We start from the raw sequence: 22,309 nt of genomic DNA, 5'->3' as shown, positions 1-22,309 counted from the left end.
TTACTAATGACTCTGGTTCAGTATGCTATGAACCTTTAGCTTTAAGTGTTTCAGGACAAATGACGTGTTTCACAGTGGTGTTTCTGTTCTGAGAACAACTAACCTGTCATCAGAAAGAGATTATTTTAATGGGAGATTAAAATAAGCTTCTTAGTGGCAACTCTGTGGTTCAGAATCAATGGATATGGAGGGACAAGTGGAATTCTGGGAAAGAGAAAGAAGTAGGATGGCTTATGGCTCCAGTATAACTTTCTGATCTGGTGTTAGACTTTGTGAACTTTGGGATTTGAGGTATCCTGTGTGTGCAGGATGGCTTGGGTTTGCTTTTCAGGTACGCTTAGCCTTTTGCTTGGCCCAGTAATGTGGTGCTCTGATTTTTATGCTGGGAAAACTTCTGTAACAGACTCAAGACTCAGAGTCTGGCAGTATGCCAAACAGGACAATGAAGAGGGGTAGGGACACCCTATTGCCTGGCTCTGCTGCTAACTGGATGCCCAGTATTGGGCAAATCACTTACCCTCTTTGGGTTTCAGTTTTCTTCTCCATAAGCGGCAGAGAAGTGGCAGAATTAGACTTGATCTACTATACTTTCCAGGGTTAATAATCTAGGACTCCCCAAGGCCAGAGAGTCTCAAACATTTTTTTTTTAATGTTTATTTTTAAGAGAGAGAGAGGGAGATATACAGGCAGAGGTGAGTGGGAGAAGGGCAGAGAGAGAGAGAGGGAGACACAGTATCTGAAGCAGGCTCCTGCGCTGACAGCTCAGAGCCTGACATGGGGCTTGGACTCGCAAACTGGGAGATCACAACCTGAGCTGAAGTTGGATGCTTAACTGACTGAGCCACCCAGGCAAAAGTCTCAAACATTTTGAAGCATTCACTTTCTTATCCCATTTCATACCTGCTTTGACTCTCAGGAAGCTTCCAGTTAAAACAGTGTTGAAGAACAGTACTACCCCAAGCTAGGTTTCTTATATAATTATGTCCTTAGTTATATTCTCTATAACTTGTGATCATTTATGTTATTTTAAATGTTTCTTTATTTTTGAGACAGAGAACGCATGCATGTGTGAGTGGGTGAGGGGCAGAGAGAGAGGGAGAGAGAGAATCCCAGGCAGACTCTGTGCTGTCAGCATCAATACCAACATAGGGCTTGATCTCACAAACCGTGAGACCATGATCTGAGCTGAAATTGAGAGTTGGACACTTAACTGAATGAGCCACCCAGACACCCCAAAATAATTTATTTTAATACTTTTCTTGTACACATGAGGTTTTCCTAAGGTGCCTCAAAATAAAAGCAAAAAATAAAATTTTCATACACCCCTCTACTACACATACTCTACTCTCATAGAAATAAATATATGAAATGTGTAAGAAAGAAAAATCCCGGTGGGAACTGTAATGGAAAATTGATAATGGGATTAAATTGATGGTAGGGACCATAATTATGGGGTTACTGATTATAGGGCTGTTGAAAGCTATAGGGAGAGAAATTTCAGGAAACCTTTCTAACAATTAGATTGTGCAAAGATGGAATGGATTGACTTTGGAGGTGGTGAGTTCCACATCACTGGAAGTATGTGAGTGGAGACTGCAGATGTGGCCTAAAGGGATTCAGCTTTGGAACCATGGTTGGACCATGTGACCTTCACAGCCTCTTGGCCATAAAATTCCCTTACATGAAATTCCTCTTTTTCACCAGGAACACATTTCTGTTCTGAATCCAGTCTTCCTCCTCACCAGGTCTCCCCAAGGTTTCTAACTTCCTCCTGAAGAAATACTGGTCATGTTCCTACTATGAGCTCAGCAGAAAACAGCAGGAAGAAAAGACCTTAATTTATAATCCCTTAAAATGTAATCCTTAAAAATGGTAAAGCTCCCAGCATGTGTGCCTTTTGAAAAAAAACATGACTACTTGCTAAGATATCCGCTGAGACCATTTGAAATTTAGGCTAAAATTTAGACCATTTAGAATTTAAAGTAAGGCTTAAAGATCAAAAGCTTTAGAGAGTAGAATTGGTAATAAGGTAATTATTCTAGAAACTTAGATTAAATGGGGTTATAGGTAGTCACACTTCTTTTGCCAACACGTTATCTAAATAAGCAATTCTCAAACTTTAACATGTGTGGGAGGACCTGGGGATCTCATCAGTATGCACATCCTGACTCCGGAGGTCTGGGTGGGGCCCACCATTCTGCATTTCTAACAAGTGCCCAAGTGATGCTGTGCTGGTCTAGGGTCCACTGAGTATGTGAGCAAGGGTCCAAGCCCCGCTTCCTTTGCCAGGTCAGTGGTCATGTCCCTCCGTTGTGCACAGGCCATTTTCTCAAATCTTCACTTTTCTGTAAATAGAAGCACCATCACATGAGGACGACTCCTGGATACCTGTCAGTTTAAGTATAAAATTAGGTCAGTGTTCGGTGCTTAGGCCAATAGACTTCAGGGCAGAGCTCTGGAGTTCTCTTCCTCTGCCCATACTCACAGATGTGATGTGTGAGCTCTGGCAACTTTTAATTTCAGTTTTCCAGATATAAGTGGTCCTGACATTGGAGTGGGGGTACACTTCCATCACAATCCTTACCGCTTCTTCATTTAATAGGCCTGCTGATCATCATTACTATTCCACTAAAAAAGTGTTTTGGAGGTTTTATTTTATTTCCCACCCCTCTCTTCAAATTTGTCAGCCACCTTAAAATTGAGCAGATGTTTTAATTAGAGCCTTTGGTGTGTTGGAGCAGCCAGTTTGTTTCCCAAGATCTACATCTGTAAAATGATGGGGTTGGACCACATGATTTGGAAGGTTTGTTCCAGCCCCCAGTGCTGTAATATATCATTACAAGTTTTCCAGGAAGATGGCAAATGACTCAGAACACTTGAGCTGATTTTGTGTAGTTCCAAAATGTCTGCAGTGATACATACCCAGTGCATAGAACACTGGACTGTTGTTCTGGATTTTGTTTTTTGATTTATTGGGCGATTATTTTAAAATAAGGAAGTGAGAAAACGTAGGTACAGTACAGAAATTATTTCCTCTTTTAACTGGAGCTTTATTCTTTGCTGCAGACCTCACTGGAATATAAAAATAGATTGTTAGTCTGCGTGGGAAAGGGCTTGATAGGTGATACTGAGTTTTATTTCCACAATCCTCATCGTTGCATGCATGTGTGTATGTGTGTGCATGTAGAGGGAAGGGAAGCACTAAACCTAATTCTTCTAATATTATCCAGTGTTCCACCAGAGACCTTATCTGCTTCTTTATAGGCATTGTTTTCTTTTCGCCTCTCCCCATCCGTCCTCATGTTGTTCGTACTTTAGAAGTTTTGATGGTACCCAAAATTATAATGTATTTTGCCTTTTGTTTCCACGGGGAAAATTTAGATGCCCACCTCTGGCCTTCCTTTGTTGATATGAATGTTCTAATCTGAATATTATACTGGAGTTTAAAAGAAAAACAATTGGGTATTTAAAAATGCTTTCAGCTCTTCAAGCGGATTCCAAAATCTCCTCCTAAAATGAAAAAGGAACTTTTTTTTTCTGAAATGAAGTAACATATGTTCATCATAATGTTTAAAAAAATTTTTTTAATGCCTGTAGGTTATTGCCAATTTTCCCTTTTTATAAATAATGTTGCAGTATATCTTCTTGCAGCCTTGTGCCCAAATCTTCATGAGTCTCTATCGATGTCCCCAGTCTCCTCTCTGTCGAGTTCCCAGAGATGGGACGACATGCCTGCTCCGTGCGTCTCCCTGTGACCTGAATCCATGGCTCCTCTTATTACAGTTTTTTGTTGTTGTAGTTTAATTTTTTTCTTTCCCTTTATGCCTCATTAAGTCAGTTATTTTCATGTGCAGTTTCTCTTGCAGAGATACTCATGGAGAGCTGCCATGCACTGTTCCTTCCCCTTACTGAAAGAGCTAATAATAACACGAATGCTTCTGTGACTGTTATTAAGTGTAATACAGCGGGCACTTTATGTGCACCAACCCCCTGACCCAGAGTGGGTAGATGGTTTTATTGCCATTCCTCAGATAAGAAAACTGAGGTTCAGAGAGGTTAACTGACTTGCGTAAAGACCAAGAACAGCTCTCTTTGGAACTGAGGGCCTTCAGACTCTAGAACCACTTTGCCTTGCCTTCCCCCAAGTCTGCTCTCACCACCCTTCTTTTCCACGTGGAGACAAGAGGGATGAAGAAAGCTTGTGGAAGAATCAGGGACAGTGAAGCTTCCCCGAGTTCGCTAGACCACACGTTCACAAGTGAGGCTGGGTATTGGCATTGCCCCTCCGCTGTGTTTAAAGTGCACGTGTGTGGGCCCCCACCCCAGAGCTGCCCAACCAGAATCTCAGGGGGGTTAGAATGTGAATTTCAACAAGCCTTGCCGTTGGTTCTGCTGCACGGCCATGTTCTGGAGGCTCTGCTCCATGCCTGGTGCCCTGTTAGTGCTCTGGTTAGAGGAGAAGTCAGCGGCTCCGGCCCTGTGGGTTGTTTCGAGGCAAGTCACGGGGCACACGTCTCAGGAGCTCAGAGCTTGGCCAAGGCGAGACTCGCTTCCGCGTCACAGGGAGCAGCCCTTAGAGAAGGGAGGAGAGTCAGACCCTTGTAGCTAAGGGGAAGTCACCGCACCCTCCTTGCTTTCCTCAGTGCAGTGGCCTTTCTGATGGTAAGTCATTTACTTCTGGGGCTTCTGTGGTTCCTTGCAGAGGCCGAGGGGAGAACTGACCTTTGGCCTCTTGAAATGGACTATTTTTGTTCTGCTGTTCTTCTGCCTCAAGGCTGTGGGTGGTTGGACTGCTCTTTCTCTGCTGTGGGTTAACCACTCTGCAGTTGGCTCCTGAACGCTCCTTAAATGCCTCCTGCAGAAGGATGCTTTCTTCAATACAGTCTTCCCTTTTTACAATAATCTTTGATTTGGGGAAGAAGATCCCCGGCTGGGATAGCTGAAGTCCATCCTGGTGTTCACTAACAAGCCACAGCCTGTCCCAGGGCCCTTTGGATTTCCCTTGCCAGGTACCCTGACTGCCTTGTAGAAAAAGGTAAGTTCATGCCCCTAGCTATGCCTGAAGCAATTAGTGAGGACTAATAGATTTTTGGGCCCATGGAACTTTCCCCCTGAGGCCTGTGAGGCACCCCCCCCCCAGGGTTATGAATTTTCCCACAGAGCTGTGAGCCCCATGTGGCATAGGGCAATTGGCCACCCCGCTGCTTCGTCAGCCACCCAGAGATGGCTGTCTCCTCCCAGTTCATGAGCCTTTCTGTGGCCTCTTGAGGAATGTATCTGCAAGTCCCTTTGTCAGCCGTGGTTGGTTGGTGAGATGCAGTGAAGAGGGAGTGATATATGTTCAAGTTTCCATTCCTGGGAGAATCTTGTTTGCACTTGTCTTTGTCTCGATTTTCTGTCACGTGCCAGAATGGAAATGCTAGATACAGGAATTTCATCCATTAGTTTCTTAACCTGTTCTTTCCGTGTTTTTTGCATCTTGCTTCTCCTGGGACTGTTGGTAGTAGAGAATACTAGAACTTAGGAGGGACCTGACATCTTTTTTACCCATTTTGGTAGACACTATTTCATTTGGTCCATGCAATTTTCCTATAAGGAAGACGTTGTTATCATGTCCTTTTTAAAGATGAGCAAAACAAGGCCTCGGCAGGTTCAATGACTTGCCCAAGGTCACACAGCTGCTTGTCCATAAAACTAGGATGAGAGCAAGGGTTTCCTGCCATGTAGTCCAAGGCCTACTCATGTCCTTATCTACATACCATAAACAGCTTTTCACCTGGTACGTATTTATTGGGCATCTACTATTTCCAAAGTCCTGTGCTGGGATAAAGCAGGGAAGGATGGACCTAGTCACTGTTGTAATGGTGCCTATGTTTTAGAGCAGTGCTATCCAAGAAATGTGTCATGTGAGCCACACGTAACATTTAAGGTTTACTTGTAGCAGCAGAAAAGAAATAAATAAAAGGAAACAGGTGACTTAATTTAATAATATGGTTTACCTAAGCCAATGTATCTAACATATTGTCATTTCAACATATAATCAATATAAATATTATCAATGAGATATTTTATAGTTTTTTAAAGTACTAAGTCTTTGAAATCTGGTGCATATTTTACACTTAGAGAACACATTGCAAATGTTCAATAGCCACCTGTAGCTAGTGGCTACGATATTGGATGGTATAGATCAAGAAGGGTGCTTATGTTTTGGAGATTTAGGGCCCTATCAGTTAACACTTTAATATGTTGAATGTCGTATGTATCAACAACATGCCTATCCTGGTTTCAACATTCGTTCATATATTTGGTCAGTCATTCAGAAAGTACTGAATGGGCATCTATCTGCCAGGTGCTGGTCGGTATACAACACCTCTTTATCTTTTTATTTCCTTTCTTCCATTTCTACATTGTGTTAGCTATTTAGCTGTATTCCCAGGTTCCAGAAGTTCAGTGTCATTTAAGACAACATTAGGTTTGATTAACAACAGGATTTCTGTCCTTGAGATGACCAGTTTATCATCTGGACTAGTGAGAATGAGCTTGTGGCAGCCTCTGTGAAGACAATCAAATCAGGGTGCTTGTAGATATATCTATCTATCTATCTATCTCTATATATGTATGTATATATATACATGTATGTATATGTATATGTATATGTATGTATATATATGTATATATATGTATGTATATGTATATGTATGTATATATGTATATATATATGTATGTATGTATATATATATATATATATCTACAAGCAAAAGTTATATTTATACCCATATATGCATAGAGAGCTTTTTTTCCTAGAAGGATACATGAGAAATTTTTTTTTTAGTGTTTATTTATTTTTGAGAGAGACAGAGACAGAGTGTGAGCAGGGGAGGGGCAGAAAGAAAGGGAGACAGAATCTGAAGCAGGCTCAAGCTGTCAGCACAGAACCCGATTCCGGGGCTTGAACTCACAAACTGCAAAATCATGACCTGAGCCGAAGTTGGACGCTTAACCAACTGAGCCACCCAGGTGCCCCAAGAAAATTTTTTTTTAAATATATGAAATTTATTGTCAAATTGGTTTCCATACAACACGCAGTGCTCATCCCAAAAGATGCCCTCTTCAATACCCATCACCCACCCTCCCCTCCCTCCCACCCCCCATCAGCCCTCAGTTTGTTCTCATTTTTTAAGAGACTCTTATGCTTTGGCTCTCTCTCACTCTAACCTCTCTTTCTCTCTCTCTCTCTTTTTTTTTTCCTTCCTCTCCCCCATGGGTTCCTGTTAAGTTTCTCAGGATCCACAGAAAAGTGAAAACATATGGTATCTGTCTAAGAAATTTTTGATAGTAGTTGCTTTTGGGTGGATGGAGGGTTTTTTGTCTCAGACATTTCTCCCATGTTTCCATTTTTCTACCATGTTCATGTTTTACTTTCAGTTAGGCATTTTAAAAGAGAAAAATGATGGAGTCATGGGGATTTTATGGATCTAGAGGAAGGAGTTGGACTTGTACCCAGCTAATCCAAACAGGTTGGACTTCAGGTTAAATTCCTTTATATAAACTCCTTGCCCGTTTTCTCAGCTTCATTGGGTTGATCTTCTGGATTAGGGGGAGTGTTATGGTATTGGTCTGTGTTATTTCTGTGATGTCTGCACCTTCACTCACCCTGTATGGGCTAATGCCTGCTACTTTCATTGAGTCATATTTTAACTTTTGTCAAATCAAATTTGGATTGATGTCTTAGGGTACTACAATTTTGATGACAAGAAGTGAGAGAATATGAGTGTATATTTCACAGACTCTGATACTGACTTCTTTTGCCACCTTGGGCAGGTCATTCTGCATCTGTTCTTGTCCTTTTTAAAAAGCTGGGAGGAGTACACGTTGGCATCTGAGACTTTTACGGCTGTGAAATTGTATGTGGTTTTACTGTGTGTGGTTTTACATGGCTTACATTGCGTTGCTGATAGTTTTCAAAACCCCATTACAAGATAGTGTTTTATTTCAGCTAACAAGTTCTCCTTCACAACAGAATTTTAAACAGAACCTTAAATGACATAATAATAGCTTTCTGTTCGTGGACAGTACCCCAAGTTCAGTCTTAGGAGAATATAACATGATGCCATTATATGCGTGGGAATGAAAGAATGTGTGTATCTAACATTTTACATGTACTGTTTATTATGGTCTATGTGCAAATTTATGAATGTGAGTCTATAGGAAGATAATGGGACAGGGGAAATGAGGGCAAATATGCATGACAAAATGGGTTTGTTAATTTCCCTATTATTACAGGGTGTTTTGACAGCTTTTCAATTTAGTTTCCACTGCCATTCACATGACTGAGAGTGTGTCTGAGACGGCCAATGAAATAGGATGATTTTTGCTGTAAATGACTCTTTACACTTTGGAGAAATTACTGAAACCACAGTAGGCTTGTCATATGGACTTTTGAGCAGAAGACTTCCTAATTTAGCAATTTTAGTAAAATTTAGACAAACAGTGGTTGAAGGTTTTCCAAGACACTGAACAGTAAAGCAAAATCAAAAACTGATAAAATTGCCTTTTCTGTGGGGAAAAAACCCTTGGAGGCTATTTCATTTTCACTGTGTTTATGTTTTTAAAGAAAATACTGGTCTCCACTAACGCTGTTTTATGTGTGGCAGGTGCCTAATAGATGGTGGGTGGATGGATGACTGGCTGTGTAGGTGCGTCCGCGGATTGTTGTCCATTTTCCTTACTCTTGGGCCCATTTCGAATGCCCCAGTTAGAGAGAAAGATACCCCTCTCGAGAGTATCCTTCCTAGCGGTCTGTGCTGCTGGGGTCATTTGGATTGTCAGCCATTTCCGTGGAGCAGATTTGTCTTGTGTCATGTAGTCAGGATGCATCTAAAGAGAAACTTTGAGTTGATTCAAAGCAAGACAGGATGATGGAGTATGTCTTTTTCACTGTGTCCATACTTAAAAACGTACCAGGTATGACATCCTGTCCCACGAAAGAATCAGTATGCTATTATAGAAACTAACAATGAGAATTGTTTGTTCCATGAGTGGGGGGTGTGGGGGTCTTTTTGCAGCAGAGACTAAATTGGGTGTGTCCTGTTTAAAGGAGATCATTAAAGTGAAGACATCTGGAGAGTTCAAAAGCGACCTCTAGAATTGACTTAGTCATTTTGGAAATTCTTTGGTACTTTTTCTTCTGGGTTTATGCCTTCTGCATGTATGTATCTTCCCTATCACTCTTACAAGGCTAGACTCATATCAGGTTCTTATTGAGAAGAATGCTGGTTGAACATGCATATTTTGTCTGCCAAATTGCCAGGTTCACAAACAGACTGCTGGCTCGCTCTCTAACATCTGATAACACAGGAAACGGATGGGGGGCTGATGATGAAATGAAAGTGCTCTAATTTTAAATTTGGACTAAATAAGTTTCCTTTTACATGTACAGCTAATGTTTGAGGCTATAGTTGTAGCTAAGGCTTGCATTAAGACACCCATCAATGCTAGCATATAGAAGAATATTAACGTTAGCTATTGACTCATTTTTTTCGAGCATGTAAAATGTAGGAAAACATTTCTGTTGCAGGATATGGCATTTAGCATTCCAGACAGAGTCCACCTGTTGTTATTTGTTCTGAAACAAATTCCCCCTTTCATTTTCTAGAACTTTCTGACTATCATTTCTCAAAGCCTTGGTTTGTAGCCAGCAGTCTCTGTGATTGTGAAGTGTTGTTGTGTTAGAAGTTTTTCAGAAAAAATGTAATACCGAAATGATTGTATGCTACTTTGGCAGCCTAAATGTTTATTTTTGTTTTGTGTTCACCTTGAAATCAGAGTCCCAGAGGCTATAGAAACCCTTCAACATTGTTCCTCCCTTGTCCCTTCCACGGTCCAGGTTGTTCATGTGGTTATAACTTGCCCATCCTCTGGAAACAATCTAGAATCTCTGATGGGACAACAGGGATTAGGAGCCATGGAGTCCACAGGATGGAGAGATAGAATATTAACATCAGAAAAGGGAACTTTTCTGGCCCAATCCATTTAGTTTAAAATGAACAAAGGACCCAGAGGAATTAGAGGGCTTACCCAATGTTACACAGTTAGTGAAGGAGATGAGAGCCAATTTATGTTTATATTCAATGAACATGTATTGAGTTTATGGAGTGCCTGTCCTGGGGGTGGCACTCTGCAAGGTCCTGAGGAGACTTGATGAAAAAGTAAACTTACTTCCTGCCCTTGCAAAATGTATGTGTCCTAGAAGGAGACAGCCATTAAGCAGCCAGTTGTCCTGTTAATTACTTAATGCCAGGCATGTCCAGTGTTATGAGGCCAAAGTCAGGGAGCTCCCTTTGAATAATAAAGGGGACTTGAGATATCCTGAGGGCCCCTTTGATAGTTCCTCACAGCATCTATTAGGAAGGAATGATGTATCTTGGAAAAGAGGAGAAAATGTGTGTCTTACACTGATGGCAAATGTTGTGCAAATGATTACCTAATGCTAACACAGAGCCCAAGTTAACCATGGCTTTTAGGCAAGTTAGTCATTTTCTCAGAGTAGTGATTAGAACTGTCTAAAATTTGAGAGTAGCTTTATTTAAGCACTCAATTTTAAAATGAGCATTTTGCGGGGCGCCTGGGTGGCGCAGTCGGTTAAGCGTCCGACTTCAGCCAGGTCACGATCTCGCGGTCTGTGAGTTCGAGCCCCGCGTCAGGCTCTGGGCTGATGGCTCGGAGCCTGGAGCCTGTTTCCGATTCTGTGTCTCTCTCTCTCTCTGCCCCTCCCCCGTTCATGCTCTGTCTCTCTCTGTCCCAAAAATAAATAAAAAACGTTGAAAAAAAAAATTAAAAAAAAAAATGAGCATTTTGCTTCTTCCTTAAACTTGAGGACAAGCAGTGATGTTGGGTGTATATATTAATATGTTCCCACAATTTGAAAGTTTCACATTTTAGTTCATCTAAATGTGTGGTTAGAAGGATGGGCTAAAGATAAGTTGGAAATTAATAAGGATCAATATAAAATTCAGCACAGGGTCCAAGAAAATAATCAAACAGTTGTATGAAACAGTGAAGGAATAAATATTTTAAGAGTAGGGTTTGTGAGATCTAGTGGTTTTAGCTGGAGGTAAGCTAAACGTGGTCAACAGAGCAATGTCACCTTCAAAAAAGTTAATGCCACATGAAGGTTTATGAACAGAAATATTGGTGTCAGAGGAGAGGCTCCTCTTCTACCCTGCATCTAGTCGGCTTATCTGGAAAAGTGTTTACTGTTCTAATGGGAGGCATATAAGGATATCTGTCTATCCATCCAGCCATCCAGCCATCCATTCAATCATTTTGTTTACTGTTCCTTCAATAGAACATGAGCCCCAGCAGAGTGGGGATTTTGTTCACTGCTGTATACACAGTTCCTACAGCAATGCTTCACAGACAGTGGGCCCTCAGGAAACTGGAATGACTGAATGGAGTAAATGAGAGAACTGCAAATTCTGTCAGATGATAAATGTTTAAAGGAAATAAGCTTGTGGAGAAAAGAAGTTTCACTGGAACCGTGGAAACTGTCTTCCAAGTTTGGAAGGCCTGTCATGTGGATAAAGCAGAGGGGTGGGACTTCTCCCTGTTTCTGTGGTGGACAGAGCAGGGAACCATGACTGAAAGTTGCAGTGACGGCAATAACATGAGTTTAGTTCATAATTTAAAGACAGGTTGTCCTGGGGAAAGGTCAGGGAAAGTGGATATTCTTAAGCAGGGGTCAAAATTTCATAGTAAATACTAAAAAAATAAAATAAAATAAAAGTTAAAAAAATTGGGCTTTATTTGAAAAGCAAAACTAAACATTAAGAAGATAAGTTAATTGTGGTGTGCCTGGATGGCTCAGTCGGTTGAGCGTCTGACTTTGGCTCAGGTCATGATCTCACAGTTTGTGGTTTGAGCCCTGCATCTTGCTCTGTGCTGACAGCTTGGAGCCTGGAGCCTGCTTCAGACTCACTCTCTCTCTGTCTCTCTCTCTCTCTCTGTCTCTCTCTCTCTCTCTCCCTTTCCCCCACTGTGCTCTCCCTCTCTCTCAAAAATAAATAAATAAACATTAAAAAAAAGAAAAAGAAAATAAGTTAATTTGGTTGCATAATACAGTTTTGATTATAATTTCAGCTGTATGCTAATTCTTAATCCATACAAAGACTGAATCAGCTGTTGCTGGGTTTTATGCAAGAGGGGTTGAGTACATTTTTGTGACAGTTTTATGCTAACAAAAGGAAACATTCCTTATTTCACATTTGACTTTTTAAAAACAGTTGTATTGAAATATAATTGACTTTTACAGTTTTCAAAGCCTCTTCTCAATCATTATGTATTCCTATAATTCAGTTTTGATTATCAGGCTGCATTCCTATGGACTTTTTCCTGTTCGGTTGGTAACCTTTCCAATGGATAGTGGCTTTACTTGTGATTCAGTTTTCCAACATTACTTTTATCAGCCTCATAAATTTCTGTATCTTTTCCAAAATCTAGAATAACCCTATATATCCAAATCACACTGCATGTATAGTTTGTTGTAGAGAAATCCTAAATCTGGAAGAGAACAAGCAATAAAGACATGACTTACTGGATAAAAATATATACTGTGATTAAGCAAGCAGAGATGTTTACATGGAGACCAATTTCGTAAATGATCATTTTGTTAGTAAATTCTTTTGTTTTCGAGAGAGAGAGAGAGAGAGAGAGAGAGAGAGAGAGCAAGCAGTGGAGAGGGGCAGAGGGAGAGAGAAAGAGAGAGAGAGAGAATCTTAAGCAGGCTCCATACTCAGTGCAGAGCCTTAGGTGAGGCTCGATCCCACAACCCTGGGATCATGACCTGAGCCAAAATGAAGAGTCAGATGCTTAACTGACTGAGCCACCCAGCCCCAGGAAATACTTTTATTTTATGAAAAATTTAATTTCCTATGTTACCAGAACTATGGAGACTTGAAATAGGAATACTCAGAAGATGATAAAGCTGTCAGAGTTGAAAGCCACTGACATGGATTCAGAGCTCTAAGCTTTGTTCCACCAAGCAGAGAACTGAGGGAATGAATATTCTGGCACATCTGTAACCCATTCCATTTGGTAGACTAGTTGGGAAGCTTTGCTATTGATGATGGAATCTTGAGTCACCACAGTCACAGACAGGCTGGGACAATGGCCCCAAGCTAACACGTAATATTTGACAAGACTAAGTGTTTATCTGCAATTAGGTCTCAAACTTCATCCCTTCCCCATTCCCTCCCCTCCACACACACACACACACACACACCAAAACAAATGGAATTATTCAATTGTGGCATGGCAGAGAGAAAATCCTGGCTTCCTTGGTTTACATGAAAAAAGCTGGGGGTTTGAGGTGGCCACGTGCTCTGTGTGAATCAGCAAGTTGTCACGACTGCTTTAAGATGCAGTCTTGAACTACCCTTCTGAACAGTGACCAGATGGGAAGAAGTGACAGCCATTCTTATACACAGACTCTAGTTACCCATCTGGAGTAGCTGTTAGCAGAAGGTTGGGGAAGTGGACAGTTAGGTTTGGGGGGGGGGCACGGTATAGGGAGAACAGATAAGCCAGAACTATCTTCATTGAAGGCCTACTTAGAAAGCTGAGTATTGTTCTGGACCTGTTTGTTTATACAGAGAGGACCCCAACTTGGGCAAAAGAGGAGTTAACAAAGAGGAAGGGCAAGAGTGCAGTTGGTCCTCAAAGATAGCCTAGAACCAAGGACTCGAACTCCATATTACCTCTTCACCTCACCTTTCTGTCTCTCTGCATCTGGGTGTCATTTTCTGATGAGTCCTCTCCAGGAAGAAGTGCAGCCCCTAGGAGCTGTCCCCCCTCACTCCTTCCAACCCCAACTCCAGAGAGGAACTGATACTTGTTCTCAATGGTCCAAAATTTAAAAATCCCACATTAGGGACTAAGTAGTTGAATTTGGATCAGGTGCCTAACTCGAGGCCAATGATCTGTGGCCAGGGGATTGGAGGACTCTAAATGGCCCATGTTGATAGCCTGGGGTGTGGGGTTTCTAGGAGCTGGGCAGCTTCCATTCAAACCACTTGGTGAGAGGGAATGGATCAGGAATTCTCCCCAGGGGGGATTTCTGTCCTGTCCTTGTCCAGCAGTATGAAAGAGAACTGGCACACCAAGGCATCTGGAAACATACCTATGCCTGATGAGTAGGAGTAAACTGGGGATGCTTAGTCATAGAATTACAGAATTTGGGGCTGGAGTGAGACTGAGGCTCAGCACTGTCAGATGACTTGCACAGGGCCATCCAGCCAGTTAGAGACAAGAGCCCAGGCCTCCAGCACTGAACTCAGAGTTCCATCCACCATGCTTTATTATCTTCCCAAAGGAGAAAACACCAAGACATGAGGACTACCTTCAAACATCTGAAAGACTGTTATGTGGAAATAAGAAAGGTATTTGATGATGCTCCAGAGGCAGATTAGGATTCGTGGACAGGATTGACTGATAAGCAGAATTCTACTACATTTAAGGAAGAACATTAACTCCGGGACAGGCTTAACAAAGGAGGAGGCTGTCCCAGGAGGTGGTGGCCAGAGGCCCTGTCACTGGAACCCTTCAGGCTCAAGTTGCATAAACATCTGCTGAAGAAGGATGCTGAAGAAGGAATCCCTAAAGTCCCTTCCAACCCAGAGACACTTTAATAACAAACTTGGATCTGGACTACACTGCTTTTTACTGTTTTCCTTCAGTGTCCACCAGCTGTAGAATGTTTGCAATGCTAAATACTGTGCTAACCATTTTACAGTGGTTATCTCATTTAATCTAAACCTAGAAGAGAGATGCTATTACTGTCTCATTGTGCAAATGAGACACAGAAGCATCGTTTCCCTGAGGCATGTGGGAACTTCAGGTTTGCACCCAAACTTCTAGTCTTAACCCCTGTATTCAATGGCTTCTTAAAAACTATTTGTTTCCAGTTCCATTTTTACAATGCCTCTTTCAGGTAGTCTTTTTTTTTTTAAGTTTATTTACTTATTTAGAGAGAGAGAGAGAGAGAGAGAGCATGAGTGGGGGAGGAGCAGAGAGAGAAGGAGAGAGAGAATCCCAAGCAGATAGTACACTGTCAGCTATCAGCACAGAGCCCTCTGTGGGGCTTGAACTCAGAAACCACAAGATCATGATCTGAGCTGAAATCAAGAGTCGAATGCTTAACCAACTGAGCCACCCAGACACCCCTCTTTCAGGTATTCTTAAAATGTGATGCTCAGAATATCTGCATCAGAACCATTATTTTTTGTTTGTTTATTTATTTATTTTGAAAGAGAGAGCGCACACGCCCAAGTGGGGAAAGAGCAGAGAGAGAGGGAGAGAGAATCCCAAGCAGGCTCTACACTCATCATGGAGCTCATTGCAGAGCTTGATCACACAACCATGAGATCATGACCTGAACCGAAATCAAGAGTTAGATACTTCACTGACTGAGCCACCCAGGTGCCCAGAGCCATATACTTTTGGTTTTGATGAAGAACCAAATATTTTGAACCTCATATCATTATAAATAGTCATGTTCCCCATATATTTGAACCTCATATTATTTGTAAATATTCATGTACATCAGCCGTCCCTGCTGCCCAATGAACCAGAATGTCTGTGTGGGATAGACTGGGAATATGTATTTTTTAATACTGGTGGGTACTAAAGTTTGAGAACCACTGGTCTAGAGCTTTCAGGGGAAGGCTGGAGGGGAGATCAGATGCTGAAAATTCTCATATTTATCTAAACAGCTGAGATTTGCTTTGAAGGCTATGGGGAAACATTGAAGGGCGGAATGTTGGGGTTTGACATGACAGGAATTCATCGTCAGTAAATTCAGTCCGGTGGCTGTGTGGGCAGGGCTGGAGGCTAGAGACTGGGCTGGAGGTGACTGCATCTTCCAGGGGAGAGGTGATGTGGGCCTGAGCAGAGCAGAGGCAGTGGGAATGAAGAGGAAGGGACATCCTGGAGGGGCAGAAAGCAGGCAGAAGCAGCAGGACTTGGTGCTTGATTGTGGAGCAGAGGGAGAGGAAGTAGCGTAGTGCATGAGTTCAGTACACAGGACTGAAAGATGTCTGCATATAGACTTTCGAAAGTAAGAAAGCACTTTCAATAGGTGGCCAGTTGAAAACTTGATGGAGGAGATAGCACTGAAATAGATGGCTGGAGGGGTGCCTGGGTGGCTCAGTCTGTTGAGCTTCCAACTTGGAATAAATAAATAAATAAATAAATAAATAAATAAATAAATAAATAAACAAACAAATAAATAGACAGACAGACAGACAGACAGACAGTTGGATTTTAGGAGGAACTGGTGAGAATGGGAGGGAGCGACATCCCAGAGAGGGAGCTCTGCGGGCAAGGCAGAGGGGTAGGAAAGCACAGGATGTGTTTGAATTTGGGCTAAGAAGTGGTTGGGGAGGGACAGTGGGGGCAAATATTACAAAGATCAACTTGAGTCAGTGGGATAAGGACCTTCGACATCAGTATGAAGAGCCTTGCCCCTTTTGTCTTGAGGGCTTGTTCTTGGGGCGGCAATATGACCAAAATGACATTTGGAGAGATCGCTCAGCCCAGCTAAAGGACTGACCCTACTGTTTTGTTTGTTTTTACACTGGAGTACAGTTGACTCACAATGTTGCATTAGTTTCAGGTGTACGACACGGTGATTGGAGGAGTCTATATGTGATACCATGCTCACCGCAAGTGTAGCTACCATCTGTCACCATACGGCGCTGTTCCAGTGCCATTGATGTTATTCCCTATGCTCCACCTTTTATCCCCACGGCTTATTCTTTCCATAAGTGGAAGGCACTCCCCTTCACCCATTTTGTCCATTCCCCTATCCCCCTTCTCTCTGGCCACAATCAGTTTGCCGTCTTTATTTATAGGTCTGTATGTATGTATGTATTTATTTATTTATATCCAAGGTAGTTAGCATATAGTGCAACAATGATTTCAGGAGTAGATTCCTTAATGCCCCTTACCTGTTTAGCCCATCCCCCCTCCCACAACCCCTCCAGCAACCCTCTGTCCTCTATATTTAAGAGTCTCTTATGTTTTGTCCCCCTCCCTGTTTTTATATTATTTTTGCTTCCCTTCCATTTTGTTCATCTGTTTTGTATCTTAAATTCCTCATATGAGTGAAGTCATATGATATTTGTCTTTCTCTCACTGAGTAATTTTGCTTGGCATAATACCCTTCAATTTCATCCATGTAGTTGCAAATAGCAAGATTTCATTGTTTTTGATTGTCGAGTAATACTCCATTGTATATGTATACCACATCTTCTTTATCCATTCATCCATCGATAGACATTTGGGCTCTTTCCATACTTTGGCTATTGTCGATAGAGCTGCTATAAACATTGGGGTACATGTGTCCCTTTGAAACAGCACACCTGTATCCCTGGATTAAATACCTAGTAGGGCAATTGCTGCGTCATAGGGTAGTTCTATTTTTAATTTTTTGGGGAAACTCCATACTGTTTTCCAGAGTGGCTGCACCAGCTTGCGTTCCCACCAACAATGCAAAAGAGATCCTCTTTCTCTGCATCCTCGCCAACATCTGTCGTTGCCTGAGTTGTTAATATTAGCCATTCTGACAGGTGTGAGGTGGTATCTCATTGTGGTTTTGATTTGTAGTTCCCTGATGATGAGTGATATTGAGCCATTTTTTCATGTGTCTGTTTGCCATCTGGATGTCTTCTTTGGAGAAGTATCTATCATGTCTTTTGCCCATTTCTTCACTGGATTATTTGTTTTTGGGTGTTGAGTTTGATAGGTTCTGTATAGATTTTGGATATCAACCCTTTTTTAACAAATTTATTTTATTTTATTTTTTAAATTTACATCCAAGTTAGTTAGCATATAGTGTAACAATGATTTCAGGAGTAGATTCCTTAATGCCCCTTACCTGTTTAGCCCATCCCCCCTCCCACAACCCCTCCGGTAACCCTCTGTTTGTTCTCCATATTTAAGAGTCTCTTCTGTTTTGTCCCCCTCCCCATTTCTATATTATTTTTGCTTCCCTTCCCTTGTATTCATCTGTTCTGTGTCTTAAAGTCCTTGTATGAGTGAAGTCATATGATATTTGTCTTTCTCTGACTGACTAATTTCACTTAGCATAATACCCTCTAGTTCCAGCCATGCAGTTGTAAATGGCATGATTTCATTCTTTTTGATTGCTGAGTAATATTCCATTGTATATGTATACCACATCTTCTTTATCCATTCATCCATCGATGGACATTTGGGCTCTTTCCATACTTTGGCTATTGTTGATAGTGCTGCTATAAACATTGGGGTACGTGTGTTCCTTCAAAACAGCATACCTATATCCCTTGGATAAATATATAGGTCTGTTTTTGCTTTTTGTTTGCTTATTCCTTCATTAAGGGCCGACCCTAGTTTCTGAGGCAGTCTTTTCCCCAGTGTCTGTTGGATGTAGAGCTAAATGTTCATAGATCCTACTTAAAAAGGAAATGGAACCCCTATTACAACCTGATTTTCTGATGAAATATTAGTAAATTTCCATAGGCTCGCAACAGTATTTTATTGAGATGGTGTCAAGCATTAATTTCCTCTGAAATTTAAAAAAATATTTATTTTTATTTTTGAGAGAGAGACAGAGACAGAGCATGAGGGGGAGAGGGGCAGAGAGGGAGGGAGACACAGAATCCGAAGCATGCTCCAGGCTCCGAGCTGTGAGCACAGAGCCTGATGTGGGGCCTGAACTCACACACTGTGAGATCATGACCTGAGCTGAAGTCAGACGCCTAACCAACTGAGCCACCCAGGCGCCCCTAATTTCCTCTGACATCTTATCTTCTTATCTTGATTCTTACCCCCCCTTTACTATTAGTAGTTATGTCCCCTAGACATGTCAGGTGGTGTGTTTATAACAGGCCTCATCTCTGGTGTGGGTGGGGAATGATGGCTGGCTAGAATGAGCAAAGACCCTGATGTGCAGTGTTGCCTATTGAATAAACAATGGAAATGCTAAGGGGTATTGGGGTGGAGTGGGGCCGTCCTTAGATTTGCAATAGCTCCCTGGAACACGGACATGGAAAGAGGTGGTCAGGGCATGAAACGGTCTTGGCCGGCAACCACTTGTGCTGGGGAGCGAATAGCTTGAAAGGTATGGGTGCTTTTTTGGATACTGTGGAATCATTATATTTCTAGGAGGCTGGGAGAAGCCTTGTCTTTTTTGTCTCTATCCTTCACCCCACAGGCCAAGTCCCTCTTCCTTAGATTCTAGTATTCATGGCTTCTCCTTTCTCTGGACTCCTGTGGAACTCATTTGCAGGACATCCATAGATTACACTCATTTATCTAATTGCTTCCTGAATTTCCGTTTGGTTCTCCAGCTAGTGTGTAAATTCTTTAGGAGAAGGGCCCATGACTATCATTCCATGGGATTCTGCATCGTGCCAATAACAGTGTGGGCACATGGAGATCTTAGTAAGTGCTATTTGCTTGTTCAGCTGTTTGGTTGAAGTCTTGGAGCACAGATAGTATAGTTACTTTTTAGCTGAAGGAGCTTTATGACAGTGACTAAATTGCTCTCTCTCAGTAGGGTCACAATTATTACTTGTCACAAATGTGCGTTGACTGCCTACATCCTGAATTGTTGAGGGAAAAAATGCTTTCAGAACACTCATGATCTAAATGAGGGCTTAAATGCAGTTTCACATTGACTTCGGGTGATCCTGCTGTCTTCCCATTAATACATATATGTGCATTAAACTCTCAGTGAATTTGGTGAGAACTTGTGCTATATTAGGCACTGCAGAGGCATTACAGATTCTGTAGAAAACATAGGTCCTGGAGCACCTGACTGGCTCAGTTGGTTGAGCATCCAGCTCTTGATCTCGGCTCAGGTCTTGATCTCAGGGTCGTGAGTCCAAGCATCAGGCTCCATGCTGGGTGTGAAGCCTACTTTCACAAAAAACAAAATGAAACAAGAATATAGGTCCTGTCTGGAGAATCCTCCTGAGCTAAATTGGCCAGTGGGCACTCGTCTGTTAAGGGTCACTTTTGGCATCTGGGACTTACTACTCAACAGAGATGGGCACAGGGTTCAGCCTTGCCAGTCTCCCCATGACCCACCCTATGTTGTCAGAGCTAGCTCCCTAGTTCCTTACGGCTGCATCAGACCAGGACTTGAGTGCAGAAAAGGCAGTGAAGAGGGCTGTGGACATGTAGGAAATCTGTTTCAGCGTCAGGTGAGAGGGAGTTCTAGTCTCTCTGAGCTCTCGGGGGCTCCACGTTGTTGTCTTTAAGATGTGGTGGAAATGCCCACCTCCCAGGACTCTCAGGAAATGTAACTGAGAAGGTGAACAGAAACATATGGCCCCATCTGCCTCCCTCACTCCTGACCCGCGTCACTCAGGCTCCCGTCTGCGGTGCTGTCAGCATCTGTCTGCTGGGTCTGTTCCCTGCTTTCTGTTCTCATGGCTATGGCTTTGGTTTGAAGTCCTGATCATTTCTTGTCACAGAAACTACATCTTTTATTTTGTGGTAATCTTTTACTTTTTTAAGTTTTAGAAATCTCTTGAATATATCAATCTCGGTCCACTTCCCCAAATCTTCATTCACTCCTGTGGAGGTAACTGCCATAAGCATTTTGGTGTGTATATTTTTATAAGTTTATAAAACACACAGAGACATTTTTCCACTCTAGATAGAATCATTGTGTACATATTTTTCTGCGCCTTGATTTTTCAATCAATCCTTTTCTGTGAATTTACAACATATACACACATGAGAATTTTTTCATAAAGTAGGTTACTGTGTACATTTTATTTTGCAGCTAGCCTTTTATCTTAGCTCATACACAACTGTCTCCTAATTGGGCTTCTTGTTTCCATCTCATACCTCTCCACCAAAATGCCAGAATGGTTTTCCTTAAACCCAGATGGGGGAATCTTTGACTATAAGGTGAAGTCCTAACTCCTTCACGTGACAATTCAAAGCTCTCTAGCCCCAGTGGATTTGCAAATTGATTGGAGTATTTCTTAGATTTTTGTTGTCGTTAGTGGCAGAAGCTTTTTGTCCTCTGAACAAAACCTATGTATACCCCCTATATATTAAGTAGATAAACGTTGGGCTCCTGGGGTTGATGTGTACCTATGTGGGGGCCTCTAGATCCCAGCCTGCTCAGGCACCCTTCCCTGTCTCACAAGCCCTGTTCTCTATCCTACTTCATATTCTATCTCAAGGCATGTTGGTCTTTCTTGAGATCAGCCTGAAAAAGTCAGAGATGTATGCACACTTCTCAGTTTCTCTTTATTCATTATGAGCCTGCAATGCAATACTTAAAACAAAACTATTGGGAGCCTTTTGTTAACCTTCTTTCCTAGAGGAAATGAATTTCATAAGCTTATTAACTCTTTGTTGACATGTCTTGAATGAGCCCACTCAGATTCTAAGTTGCCCTTTTTCAGACATGGACATTTGGAGAGCCAGTTTTGAAGAGCTCAGTTTCGTTGCTTTTCTGTCCTTTTCGATGGTGAACATATTGGGCATTCTCCTATTGCTGACCTTTTTTCTTTGCTCTGGAGTTATTATTATGTTTAGATCTCCAGGACCCAAAGACTGTGAGGTTCTTGAGGATTGAAGCAAGCAGACCGAGTAGGTGATAGTTGTGTTCATGAGCTAAGATAGAAAACAAGCTGCAGAACAGAATGTATCCAGGTGGGTCGTCTCATGTATCTAGCTCAGTGCCTGGCCCACCAGGAATGCTCAATAGACTTTTCATCCTTAGAAAGTGTATCAGGTAGGACAATTCCGTCTGCAATTGGGGCAAAGAAGAGATGCAGGTATTTCCATTGCCCATGACATGGGGTCCATCATTTGCCATCAGTCTAGCTTTGGAAGTGTTACCAGGGGACGTGTGCAGGTAAGGACAGTCAGCATCCTTTCTTGACGAACCAATACCTGGCAGCCTCTGCTTCTCCCAGTTGCAAGGACCTGAACGGAATGGGGGCGACTGGGGATATTCTCTCTCTGCTTAATTCACATCAGTGATAGGTTTGTGCATCTTGAGTTTGATGACCACTGGAATGACCCCTCAATGACCACACTGGGATCATTTTAGATTCGATGCTGGTCATCTAAGAAACTCTGAAAAAAATCAAGACATAAATAGCTCACAAGCTGAATTTGTGGCTTTTGTGGATATATTTATTTATACTTTTCAAAAGCAGTGAGTCTAAGATACTCAAAATGACATTCTTTGCTTCCTTTGACCACAGAAGCCACATGTCTACGTCATTACCAGGAGGTTGTG

General features: G+C 42.0%; 1 protein-coding gene across 1 annotated transcript in view; it reads left to right on the top strand.

Moving 5' to 3' along the window:
• The window catches only part of PIK3AP1 (phosphoinositide-3-kinase adaptor protein 1), a 117,847-nt gene that overhangs the window by 10,056 nt on the left and 85,482 nt on the right, over positions 1–22,309 (top strand). The window lies entirely within an intron of this gene.

Source organism: Panthera tigris, chromosome D2, assembly GCF_018350195.1.
Source record: "Panthera tigris isolate Pti1 chromosome D2, P.tigris_Pti1_mat1.1, whole genome shotgun sequence".
NCBI lineage: Eukaryota > Metazoa > Chordata > Mammalia > Carnivora > Felidae > Panthera > Panthera tigris.
This window is presented reverse-complemented; position numbering and strand designations above follow the sequence as displayed.